Raw genomic sequence first — 13,863 nt, 5'->3', positions numbered from 1 at the left:
CAAGGTGTCTATGATCTGGGAGTGAGATGGAGATCTATGCCTCTTTCTGTCTCTATGCGTGACCTTTAACCTCAGTTTCTCAGGGTGGCCAGGGTCTAGGGTCATACCCTGGACACCACATACAATAGTTTGCTATGCTTCTATTGATCCATTGTGATTAATCCGTCTTACAATAAAGACTGATCTGTGGTGATTAGTTTCACTAGAATTCTTCTATGCCATCTCTTTATGCTGCTGAAGGGGCTTTGGTTTGCAGCAGCCCAAACTTCATTCTCATGGTTGCAGTAGGATTACAGGAAAACAGCATCAATAATTGGAAACATCTTAGCATTTATTGCCTGCACATTGCTACAGACATATTTTAAAATTCAGCTGCCTAATGGATGTATGCAAAATACACAAAACATACTAAATGCTTATATGTGCCTCTGACCCAATACATTTGACTGTTCTGTATCACGCCCCACCTATTCTGTCAATAAACATACAACCACTGCTTTATGAAAAGGATAGGTGAGATCAGAGCAGGTGGAGAATGAAAGACAGAACTAAAGAGTGTGTGAACCCAGTAATGATGCTGAAGATGAATGTGGTGGCATCTATAGAATGGTCTCCATGCTGAGGAATCTAACCTCACCATCCTTCATCGAAGAGAAATGAAAAGAAATTAAACTGACAGAATGACTTCAGAGACAGAAAGGGAGAGTAATGGTCAAAAATAACAAGCAGTTACTTTGCTGGGTCTTGCTGGGCAGACAACCATTATCATCTGCATGATGCATCTTACATGCAGACATTGACACATATTTGTTTAAAATATAATTTACTTAATGGGACAATAAAAATGAACTCAAAACATCAAAATTTCATACCAAAAGGCAACTCATTCAGTACTTAACATATAAGCCAAAGGACAGAAACATGAAAAACAAACCACAAAACATATGAATAGTTAAAACAAATAAAAAATATAAATAAATAACTGTCAATTGTTATCAAAATCAATAAAATAAGTCCCTTGTAAGCAACAGAACATTTCATAGCAAGTTTTTCACCATGTTTATTTGGGGTTTGTTAGATAAACTGTAAAAAAACATCAAACATGGGGCACTGCAGTTGTGGTCTTGCATTATTTGAGCTATGGTTACAATGTCCCTAAACCTTCACAAAGCCATAGGTTTTACCCTAATGTGTCAAATCAGACAGTAGCAAATTATGTATTTAGTTTTTTTGTCACTTAGAGGAGTTGTGCAACTGATAAATTTGTGTGTGTGTGTGTGTGTGTGTGTGTGTGTGTGTGTGTGTGTGTGTGTGTGTGTGTGTGTGTGTGTGTGTGTGTGTGTGTGTGTGTGTGTGTGCGTGGGAATGCTGAGGGGTGGAAGGACACTCAGAGTGACTCTCAAGTGTGTCAGTGCCTCTGAAGTCCTTGAATGGTCTGCTATCACGGCTATCAAGGCTCACCACAGCACAATGCCCCAGCAGAGAAAGGACCAGAGCGTCTTCCCAAAGAATCTGCCTTCATCCCCCACCACCAGTGCCCCACTTCCCCCTATCTGGGAAGATGTTTCCACTGGTTTAAATAGAGCAATTTAGGGGAGTATTTTACGGAACAATTGGTAGCCCTAACATTGTCAAATAAATACTGGATGTTTTGTGAATCTATTTGAAATGCGAGGCAGTGCCACCGCTGAAATTGTATTAGTCCTAAAAATGTGTGTTAGGAAACTTTACAGAACCCAGCAAATGTAGCCTGAATGGAATAATTGTAAGCATTTTATAAGTTTCAAACTTTTATTGGCAAAAAAATTCAAACGTATGCATTCAAAGCTTCAGTATTAACTATGTTGACACTCTGACATGCTGGATATAATCCTGACTGATGGAGATGCATTCTTGTCCTATCAGTGCTTGAAGTTGATCACAACTTGTGGGCTTCTGCTTTAAATTTGTGCCACTGCCAAAACGTTTGGCCATGACTGGACAAATTATAGCAGGTGTAATTTTCATTGATAGAATTAGTTTAGTAGTTTGTACTTTCAAACGATGTGCTGAAAGAAGAAAAAGACGTGGCTTCCCCATAAAAACCTTCTAAACCTAAGGTATAGACACAAAAGACCATCATAAAAAGATGAGTAGAGTAATTGTCCTGTTAAATGGTTGGAAAAGACAGAGGACAGAGGGGGTGAGTGGATGGTAGTGTGCGTGTGCGCATGTGTGATCATGCACTGAGAGGCCAAATGTGCTAACAAGCGAAAAACCCCAAGACAACCCCTCAGTGGGTGCCCCTTACTGTGTCTCTACCCCCACCCCCAAAGACACACAGAAGCGAGTTTCGATTCAACAGTGGGCTGTTTGAAACACCCACACTCAGAAATGTGCATCAGTGATGCAGTGTCTACGAAAAATCAACAGTATGAAGTGAATCTATACTTAACTGTTGTCTTATTGGTCATCAAATGTAACACAGATCAGTCATAGATTCTACCTTTACAAGAAAGGATGTTTAGTTTTGTTTTAGTTATTCATTCAACAGCACTAAAGCATATTTACTGAAATGTATAGTTCAGCTATTCTATCCCACTATTATTACAGTGTGTTTGCAATAATGTAATGTAATAGACGGTGATATGAACAGGTTCACACATATCGGTAAAATGGGTCAACCAGGCTTGAATATGTCCTTGCACTCTCAAGCTCACTTTATAATTCTCATATCCATTTGTCTGCTACTGTCAGTTTCAGCTCCTCCTGCCTGTCTGCTCCTAATTTCCTGATTTAGCCTGTTCCCTGTTTACTCTCTCTCTCTTCTGTCAGGCTGTTGATTGCCTATTGCCTGCACCTGTGTCTCCCCTTCCCTTTTATTAGCAGGTCCGTTGGTCTCCTAGTTTGCCTAGTTCCAGCACTTATCCTCTAACTGATCACCTGTTACAACCCCTGCCTGTGAGCCTGTCTATGCTGGACTCCCCCTCATTGGACCTGCCTTCTGTCTTGACCGGCCTCTGCTAACCTGTGGGACTGTGAGTGTTTCCCTCTCTGAACTGTGTCATTCCTCGTTCTGTCTCCCAGGATAGGATTCACATTCCCTATTACCGGGATCTGCCTCAGCCCGAACCTCCAGTACTGTGAGTGTATTCCCCTTACCTGAATTGCTCTCCTTCTTGACCTGCCTGCCTCCCTGTATCTGACCTGCTCCTGTTTCCATTCCTCCCTGTGCCCTACTCTGCCTCATTGTTGGACCTCTCGGTGTATGACCTCGGATCATCTCCTATTCTCTGCCTTTGGACGTGCTCTGTCAACCACCTCGTGAAACAGCTTTTCTGTGTATGACCTCTGACTGGATATCACTCTGGATATTTGGATTGTGGATGTCGACTTGTTTGATCGTTTTACTTCTGCATTAACTTTTCACTTCCCTGAAACCATCCCTTAGGTTGAAGCCATGTGCCCTGGTACATTCCATTTCCACCTGCTTCCCTCAGCTCCATGTGTTGTCTGATTTAGGCCGGGCATCTTGGTTGTGACGTCAGGATCACCTCTACACCACTTCCGGGCATCATCACCTCGCTGTCTCTTCACTTCCTGGTTCGCATCGCTGCATGCACTCAGGTCATGTTTCAGAAACTTGTCGCTGCAGAGCATGAAAGGTGAGTTTTAACTGGGATTTTCTGTTCTCCAAACAGTTTTGCAAAGTCAGCATATCTTCAGCCCAGGAAACCGTTCCATGGCAGGTTTTCATTGGTACTGGGCTGCACCTGGTCTTATAATGGTGCCTATTGTTTTTTCTATTTATGAATTTGAAGGAGCTTACAGCTGTTTCCTCACTGATCTACTTAGACGTAATGCTCTGCCACAAAATTTCTTTAGTTCAGTGGAGCAGAAGCTTCAATAGAGGTCTAAGTAATGCCATCATGTTTTTTTCAATTAGTCTGTTTTCACTGTTGTCATTCACAATTGACTTTTAAGGAGATACATATTTTACCCTCATGCCCAACTCTACAAACAATACCCCATAATCATCCTTGAGATGTTTCTACAACTGAAACTGCGGACAGTTCAGTTAATTGGACATGATGACCTCTTCCCCTAACTAAGCAATGAAGAGAGAAGGGCCTTAGTCAGGAAAGTGATGAAGAATCTAATGATCACTCTAAAAGAGCTCCAGCATTTCTCTGTAAGAGAGAGGAGAACTCTCCAGAAGAACAACCATCTCTGCAGCACTTCACCAGTCAGGTCTGTATGGTAGAGTGGCCAGTCAGAAGCCACTCCTCAGTAAAAGGCACATGACAGTCTGCCAAAAAACCCATGAAGAACTCTTATACCATGAGAAATAAAATTCTCTGCTTTGAGGAAACAACGATTGAACTCTTTGGCCTGAATGCCAAGCATCATGTCTGGAGGAACCAGGCACTGCTTACCACCTGGCCAATACCATCGCTACACTGAAGCATAGTGGTGGCAGCATCATGCTGTGGGGATATTTTTTTAGCAACAAGAACTAGGAGACTAGTCAGGAACAAGGGAAAGATGAATGCAGTAATGTACAGATACATTCTAGATGAAAACCTGCTGCAGAGAACTCACGACTGCAGACTAGGGTGACAGTTAATCTTGTAACCGGACAACGACATCAGAGTAGCCATCCAGAATTCAAAAAAACAAGGTCTACACAGGGAGAGATCTGAAGCCAGGGAGGACAGTCAGACAGTGGGGCCAGAGGCAGAGTCAGAGGTCTAGAGTCGAAGCAGGAGAAGAATCAGAAACAGACTACCTGTGACAGGCAGGAGTCAGAGCCAGCAAAAGGAAAAACCCAAGCTACAGGAACAAGGCTGGCTGAACAAGACAATGTAAAGGTGAGTGGAGAGCTGCTTATATTGGGGAGGCACGTGAAAATAAATAGGCTGATAAGACTTTTAAGCTGGAGAAGTGAGGCAGAGATCAAAATAGAAGTAATAATCAGCAGACCATGACAGAGTGTATTGTTGTTGTGCAAATTGTAAAGCCTGTCAGGGAAAGTCATCCAACTTTAACACCCATAAATGTTTGTTTCTGCCCTCTCAGGCAGCACATATGCATTTGATGTAAAGGCACCTACATGGAGGACAGTTGAAAGTACACCCTTTTTGGGACCATGTAGCAAAACGACTGCTGTAGGACTTAATTTCACATTAAACAGTCAAAAATGCTGAACAACAACTGCAAAGAAAGCACATTGATTTAGTGTCTTTCTAGATCAGATGTCACAAAGTGCTTCCAAGAAAGAGAAAAAAATAGGAAAACAATTAATAAAATGTGCGCAGCCTGAGTGTAATGTGTTAAATCCTTCCAAATTTGTCCATGTTTGCTTATGTAGTATTTTCTGCATTTCAATGTGTGACAGCATAATGCAAATCTGTCCAGCAGCAGACACTCAACTTTCACCTTTATGTTTCTAGTTCAGCACACAGAAGCACAGCACTGTATTTCTTTTTATGTTGTCTTATTTAACATGACAGCACAATGGATGATAGCATCAGTGCATTTAAACAATAATTTTATCAGACGAGCCGTTACTGTGTGGTTATGTCATTAAATACATGTTTATGCAACAGTCCATATCCATATACTCCTTTTCCATAATCCTTAAATAAATGACTATCTTAGGTTTTTGACTAGCTTAGACTAGAGAAGAGCAACATATGGTTCAAATCCTGAGAGTGCACACACAGACACACGCACACAGTGTCACTGGTTCAATTAGCAGATGATTGGGCCCCTTGGCCCACTTGCAGAACAATAGACAGACTAAAGGTCACATACACAAGACTGTGGGACAGAGAGAAGGACACAGAGAGGGTAAAGGATGGAAGGGGCCTGGGAGGTAGAAGACGAGTGGGCCTGAGGTGGTTGCCTGACCTCAGGGGGAGGAGGAAGAAATAATGACAATTCTGATATCAGTTGTAATTAACCTGTAAACAGTCATGTTTGTATTGGTTTAGTGATCCCTTGACCTCCCCTTCCACAAACTTTGCTGTTGTCATTGATGCTTGTCAGAATTAAAATATACTTCACTGGTCATCAAAATTATGTTCTGCATGTAATGAAGATGTCCTATTTAGGCTAGACTAATGTCTTGTTACTGCATACAAAATGGAAACTAATAAGTAAAAAACATTTGACTATGTGTTGAGTAACCTTATTAAAATTAGCAGCATGTGGTTTATATCCTTCTGTTGGGGCAACATCTAGCTCAGTTGTTTTTCATTTTTTCATAAAATGTAATTATTATATTATATTTAAAAAAAATATTATTACTGTATTTACAGTAAAAAAAAAAAAAAAGCAACCAAAAAAAACGTGCTTGCATACAGCCTATAGTGGTATTTTACATTCCACCAATGTAGGAGACTTAGCAATACAGTACTGTACATTTTTTACCTTTTATTTTCTTTTTTTTAAGGGTAATGTATTAAGCTGAGTCTGAAAAGAATTGAGTGAAATAAAAACGTGTTTTGGGAACATATTTGTCGGCATGTTTATGGTTTTAACTATAAAAATGGGCATTTATGGGCATTATTTTGAGTTCATGAATTTTGGTCATTAAGTGCATTTTGTGTGAAAGCAATAAAAAATGATACTAGTTTTCTCCATATAGACTTCTGCTGCTGACTGTGTGAAGAGTTTTTAAAATTGTGACTTCGGTTTTGACTAATCCTTGTTAGCTATTGAAAAAAAACTGTAAACAACAAGCTAACCTTACCCAGAATGAACAAATTAACTACCTAACTGGTTTAAAAGAACTAAATTAGTTGGATAAGAATTTACAGGATTATTGTAGCCTGATAGCAACATGTTAACCTAATAACCTGAATACCAATACTTTTATATATATATACACACACACAATGGAGGGAGGGAACATATGAGAAGTATGCGGGTGTAGAATATGTGTTCACAGGAATAAGGCCTCACCTGAATCTTCAAAGTTACAGGCAGTCAGTCCAGTATCCTGCTCTGTCTTGTTTACAATAATGGTTATAATAAATGACCTAAAATCATCATCAAAAATACAGCACCTGACTTGATTTTGTAATATTCCACTGGAAACCTGGAACTATCTAGTGAGAAAGATTGAAGACTGAACAGTTTAATCTCAGACACAGATGACAAATTACAATTGCCATCAAAAATATTCAGCCCTATTCCAGGCTTCCCATTTCAACACTATTCATTGGTTTCAGTGCTGTCCCAGTAAATGACAGCTCATTTTTCTTTTCATCTTGAGGATCAAATAGATTTGCCTCGGAATTAACTTCTTAAAACATCTTTTTTGTGTCCTCTGTAAACATAACTGCAGGAAATCAAATTTTTGTAGCATTTCTATAGTTTTCACATTTTATTAAATCAAGTCACAATGAAAGAGAACTTCATGGGTTATATCTGCCCTGTGCCATGTTATATCTCACTTTCTCTGTTGTCACTGTGCACACATAGGACTCCTGTCTCATGTATGAAAAAAACAAGACATCATAACCCAGAAGTGAATCTTAACCCTTTTACTTGGCTGTGTATTTTCTCTCGTTATGCAGTTCAGCAGTAGTCTCATGGAGCACCTGAAAACTGAGAGGACAGAGAAGAATGAGACTGTCAAGCCTTCTTCTCTCTCCACAGTAAAAGACAATGATGCCAGCTGCATGCCTGGCTTCAGGCCTGCTTACCAGCCGGGTTTGTGATATGTAATTTGAAGGAGGAGGTGTTTTATAGTTGTCCACTGAACCATAGCTAGGTTTGCTTTGTTGCACAGGAGGCTTGTTGCCTGTTTATTACTGTGTGTGTGTGTGTGTGTGTGTGTGTGTGTGTGTGTGTGTGTGTGTGTGTGTGTATTTGTTCTGAACATTCTTTCTGGTTGGTAGACTTTGACTTTCTCCTTTCCTGTTGTTTAACAAGCTTTAGTTAAGGGGGCAGCTGTAGCTCATATGGTAAAACCACAAGGTCATAGGTTCAATTCCCTGCTCATTCTGGTTATGTTAAAATGTCTTTGAGCAAGTCAGTCTCCAAGATTCTCTCCAACCCCAAGATGCTTGTGTAACTTGCTTTGGGTAAACCATCTGCAGAATGACAAGATAAGATAAGATAAGATAAGATAAGATAAAGCTTTATTGTCATTGTACAGTCACACTTGGTACAACAGTACGACGAAATTGCAAAATGTAATGTGAATGTTTTAACTGTCATCCATACTAAAAGAGTACAGAGCAAGACTCACAACATGTTCAGTGCAGTTCACAATAAAGAGGAGACGTGTTGATAGAGCCAGGCTCTGTCTGAAGATCAAAAACACATTGACCTGTGGTTCAGCAGGTAGCACAGTCATCCACCAATTGTGGGATGGATGGGTCAAATCCAGGCTCCTCCTGTCACATGTTGACGTGTCCCTGGGCAAGATGCTGAACCCCAGCACCAGTTAGGTAGAAACTGTGTGTTATATAAGTTTAGACCATTTACCATTCCATGTCTTACAACATTTCAGGGGTTCGTAAGTTACAATCATCTCTTGGCATAACTGTGTAGCATCTTCTAAGAGATTAGAGGTGAAATCCAAGGTCAAGGTACTTAAGTGTCAGATTGTACCATCTGTCACTGAGCCAAAGTGCACTTAATGGAAGATGACTGATTAGTTTGCTTTTAAAATGTTTAAAAACTTAAAAGCAATGTGTGATCTTCAAGAATTAATTTTAGTTTTTTTCTATTTTTATTTATTATTACTTCTGTCAGTTTCACATTATTTTGGGGACCAGTGTAGTTTTTTTTTTTATTATTATCTTTTATTATTTTTTATTGGAAGGGTACCAATAATTACCTTTACATCTGTATTAACAACACAAACTGATATTTAACTTGTCATTTCAGAAATACTTATTATAGTGAAGAAGATTCCATGCCACTTATTACAAATTACAGATGCAAGCAGAGACTCTCAGTGAAAACAGGGATAAAATTGACATTGAGCTGATAAACGTCATGAGCGACATCATCGTCATCATTGCTGTACACCAACTGCATGTCCGGTCAGCACTGCCCACAGCAGGTGCTGCCTTTGTCTCTCCTCCAAAGATCCCATACAGTAGACTCTGCTGCCTTGTCAACCTTGCTCTGTGTGTATTTGGGTATGGTTGTAGCTATGAATACATCGCTGTGGCCATCTGTTCACTTTGGGTATGTCTGCTGTGTGAACTCTATAGGGTCAGATCATCACAGTCTCTGGGCACAGAAACACAGATCTGAGAGTCAGCATTCACTAGAGCCAGTTACTCCCAACACTACTTCAGTCTCAACACACAGACATTGTCTGGATTTGTGAAAACACATTTGATTGATTGAATTAGTTGAGTCCTCAGTGTGCAATATAATACAATTATACATCGTTCCAGAATATACTGTAGAATTGTAAAACGTTTATTTTCATAAATTCTATACAAATACCTCACAGAGGTGTGGGATCCAGGTAAACCAAAGAGGCACCAGTTCATCGTAATGATACAATTAACCTTGATTTTGCTGATATTAACACTACAGGGACTGGCAAGCCCATGCTTTTATTTTGACTTTAATTTAAAAATTCAAATCCTCACTTCTCCTGCTGAATCATTCCTTATGGATTGTACCTGTTCTCTTCTGCCACCCATCACCTGATTTGTTTCACCTGGTCTCCCCGTCTCCTTTTTTAAGCCCCCCTCAGACCTCACTGCCCTGCCAGTTTGCCAGTTTTTGATACTGCTTTCGAGCACTCCTAGCCTTATTTCTTGTCTGTTTTTGTATCCTGCCTAGCTTTTTGTTTCTAGCCCTGTACTACCTGGGACCCCCACATTGTTTTCTCTTAGAGCCTGCCTTGCCCTACCCCCTTTGTGTTTTGCCTGCCCTGAGCTCTGGACCCTTGCTCTTGGACCTTTTACACAAACCATAATGACTGTGCTTCTATGTAATTCATGTCTTATAAATGTACCTGCTGGCCAGCAGTAACAAAACTGATGCTGAGCTAATCTACACACATAATGAAAGCATTAGCTAGTTTTAGGTACACCTGTACAATCCAATACAGCAATTCTGCCACAAATCCTACAAATTTATAATTAATGATGTCACATTAGGTTCCAGGTTAATTCAACATTACACAAATGCTTAGCACTCTAATTTCTGTAGGATTTGTGGCAGTCTCTGCAGGTGTAACTGATCAAGTGGCCAGTGAGGTTATAATCTAATACTAAGGTTGGCTGGACCCAAAGATGCGGAAAGCTAAAAAAGTCTTATCAATGTCTGGCCCGAGTTAGCAACTTTCACTGGAAAGAAGCAGGTCATTTAAAATTTTAAAATTGTCTAGATTTTTTTTTTTTCAATACATTTGTGACCATCAGTGCAGACAAAGTAACAAAGACCAAGATATCCAAGAGCAGTGTCACACCATTCAGTTCAAGAGTTTCCCACTGTTGGGGGGGCCAAATGAGTAAGTACACTCAGGAGTATGGTTGTGTAGATGAACACTTATGTGGTGAATGTGAGCTGGAAATGTCCACTCTGCTCTGCAGGATTTACCAGAACGGGCACAGTTGCAGGTTATGTCACAACAAGCAAAAGACAACAAAAACAAAGGAGCAACAACAACACAAAAAGGTTTTTCCAAAAGGTAATAACTGCAAAGTATGACCAAATACTCATAATGGCTGGTGAAGCCCATTCACCCTATAGGGTGAATTCACAGTGGCTTGGTTAGACGTAGACGTAGCTACCACAGGGTTAACCTTCAACAGATTAACAATGGCTCCTCAATGACAGGTTTTTATGGTGTTAGATCAATGCCAAAACTAGAGCCCACAAAAACACCTGGTGGAAAGAAATAACACTGCAGGTTTTAACATGTTGCACACACATATATCCCACTAGAGAACGCAAATATAGAGTTGTGTGTAAGTTTATTTTTACATTGTGCTCAAACTGTCTTTTCCCCTCTCAAATGTCCTTTTCCTTCTCGATTTGGTTTGGTTTGACTGGTCAGAAGCTTCTCTCTAAGGACCAACACGACCTGTGTGATGATAGGAAATAACAGGAGACTACGGAAGAAGACGTGTTCAGTTTACATGATACAAAACAGTTGTTTCATACTAGCTAATGCTTTCATTATATGTAAATCTAAATCGTAGTAATTGCTGAATGTTGTAGACAGGTTACATGCTAATCATGTCTAGACTAGGTTATCAGTGGCTGATGTTAGCTCATTAAATTGAGCTCCAGACAGATAATAGACCTTAAACATTGAAAATGTACGTTTTGTTACACTGCAACACCTGACGCCTGTCCATAGTAGCAAAAGCCAAACTAAGGAGATTAAACACGTTCAACTAAGTTTTCTATGAAGTTGTCAAAGACAGATCAGTGAGGGACAGAGAGGAGGCTCAGCAAAGAAGCGTCTCTGTGATAAAATGCAGACTGAAATGCTCAGTTTGAAGTTTGGACTTGTTGGTTAAGTGGAGATGATCTCTTTGGACTGAAAGTAGTGGTCTCTGGAGTAGCTGTGTGAACTGTAGTAGTTTTTCTAGTTTTTTTTTTTCTGTAGCTACGTCGTTTCAGCTTGCTGCCAGTGAACCTCTGGCCTACGGTGAAACTTGTATTTACTGTCATGACACTTCATTTTCCAATCACAATAAGATTAAGAAGATTAAGATAACAAGATTAAACCTCATTGGTTGTTTAAGCATTTTGTACATAGTACATAGCAACCAAACTACAGTATACACATTAATGCTAATGTAAATTATTTCTATTGACCAAATAAAAAAACAAAGAAACTGAACACATCTGTAACAATTTTACAAGGTAAAAGACCTTGTTATACATATTTTCCTAAACTTAACAAGTATTGGTATTTAGGTACCTAAGGTATTAGTCTATGGGCTACATTAATATTTGTGTAATTCTCCAAACCTTTGGCCACAGCTGTCCTGGTGGTTTCCAGGGAGTTGACAGAGTCTGATCTGACAAGTCAGGGTGGCATCCTCATCATCCACTAAACACTGGACAAGAGTTTCACCTGCTGTAAGACAGAAAATGCTCAAAATACACATTTCTAGAGGAAGTCAAGCAATCTGAAAGGAACACATATACCTAACCTGAACCAATTTTTATTGATATGCAGTTATCCGATTCACAGAGGTCATAATTATAATGTTTGTCACAAATATGTGAAGCATGAATGTGATATTTCTACCTTGTAATGAATTTAAAAAGGCAATGTAATACAAGCTGAGTGGCGACATTGTGTTTGTGGATGTCAGCAAACATTTAAAGGACAGACAAATGAATGTGGAAGCCCAAATATTGACCAATTACCACTGTATTACCTGCTCTTCACAACATCCTACAATGAGCTGGCTACTTCATTTTAATTTTACTGTAAGTATTAGCACACAAAGTGGAAAACATGCTTTGGTTCATTAGAAAGTAGGTCAGCAAGTTGGCCAAAATAAAAAAATAGTGCCCTTAAGCTCTGCTAGGTGAGACTACATTACTCACTGAAGTCACAAAACAATAGAAAAGTGTAATATGCTTGACAGTCCCCAAGAAGGTTTTTCATGGAAATATAACTGACTAGAATACAAACACTTTCAGTTTCCAATCTCCTATATTTATCACACAGGATTATTCTTAATTTAATTGTCGCCTTCAACTAGGAAGACCAAAAGCTTCGCTTGCCCTGTATTAATGTAGCAGTTACTGATAGGCTGAAGAACATCAGGCAGAGCAGAGACCAGGATCTGCAGTTATATTCTATTTAACTGCAGCATGGGAATTAATTTAACAGTAGCATGGGAAACAATCCTCCTGGAACACCTGGGCAGATTGCATTAAATTTACTTTTACTTTTCAACAGCACAAACTTTTCCTTTTTGTCCAGTACTTCTAAATTATTTTAATCTTTTGTTTCTGTTGTACATCTAGTTCTGAATTTGTTTAGTTTGGATTTGTGCACATCAGCTTAAACAGAATGTGCTAAAACATGACAAGAGAGACAGAGCTTCAAAATCATTCACTACTAATCCAGAAATACTGATGTTTAGAACTAATGAGGAGGAATGAACTAGTGAGGAATCCTGACAGAGATGGTCTTCTACGTAACTTCAGAGATCTTGGACCAGGATCTTGACTTTTACTGCAGCTGTTCTGTATCTGGACTTTGAATACAGCTGAAAAGAAAATAGAGTCAGTAGTTATTTCACTGTTTCCCAATTGACTGGTATACCTCCAAAAAAAACTAATGAATAAACCTACATCCTACATCAACCTTATTTTGTTCCCAAAAGTGCAAATGAACTTTTTTGTATTCCTTTGTCTTCTCCAGCAATGTTATGGATAAGCAGGAAGCCCAAGAGAAGACTGATTGTTCTACTTCTAGAGTCAATCAATACATTTGAAGCAGTAACTGTAGACATAAAACATATGCACAGCTTTCCTGTGCAGTGTTCATTGTCAATAGTTCACTTCAGTTCAGTTCAGTTTTCATTTCATTCAGTTTTAATTGAGTTGAGCTGGTTTGTTGATATCTGCTATTTTGGATGTTATTTTAATCATTTCAAATATTAATTATAATGATGTGCTTACATGTTGTTTTTAACATGCACAACATTTGTGTGTAATGTTAATGATTCTGTCTAATTTGTACACTGTCTCTCACAGTCTTCCAAATTTTAACCTAACCTCAACATATGATAACAGATGTGGACTAACTCTAAACTCAGTTACTAGGTAGTCAAGCTAACATCAGTTAGTGGTGTAATGGATGACGGTTGTTATGACAGGTCAATGATCAGATCAGATTTTTGGATCAGTTCACTGCCA

The sequence above is a fragment of the Anabas testudineus genome, chromosome 6, assembly GCF_900324465.2.
Source record: "Anabas testudineus chromosome 6, fAnaTes1.2, whole genome shotgun sequence".
Taxonomy (NCBI): Eukaryota; Metazoa; Chordata; class Actinopteri; order Anabantiformes; family Anabantidae; genus Anabas; species Anabas testudineus.
This window is presented reverse-complemented; position numbering follows the sequence as displayed.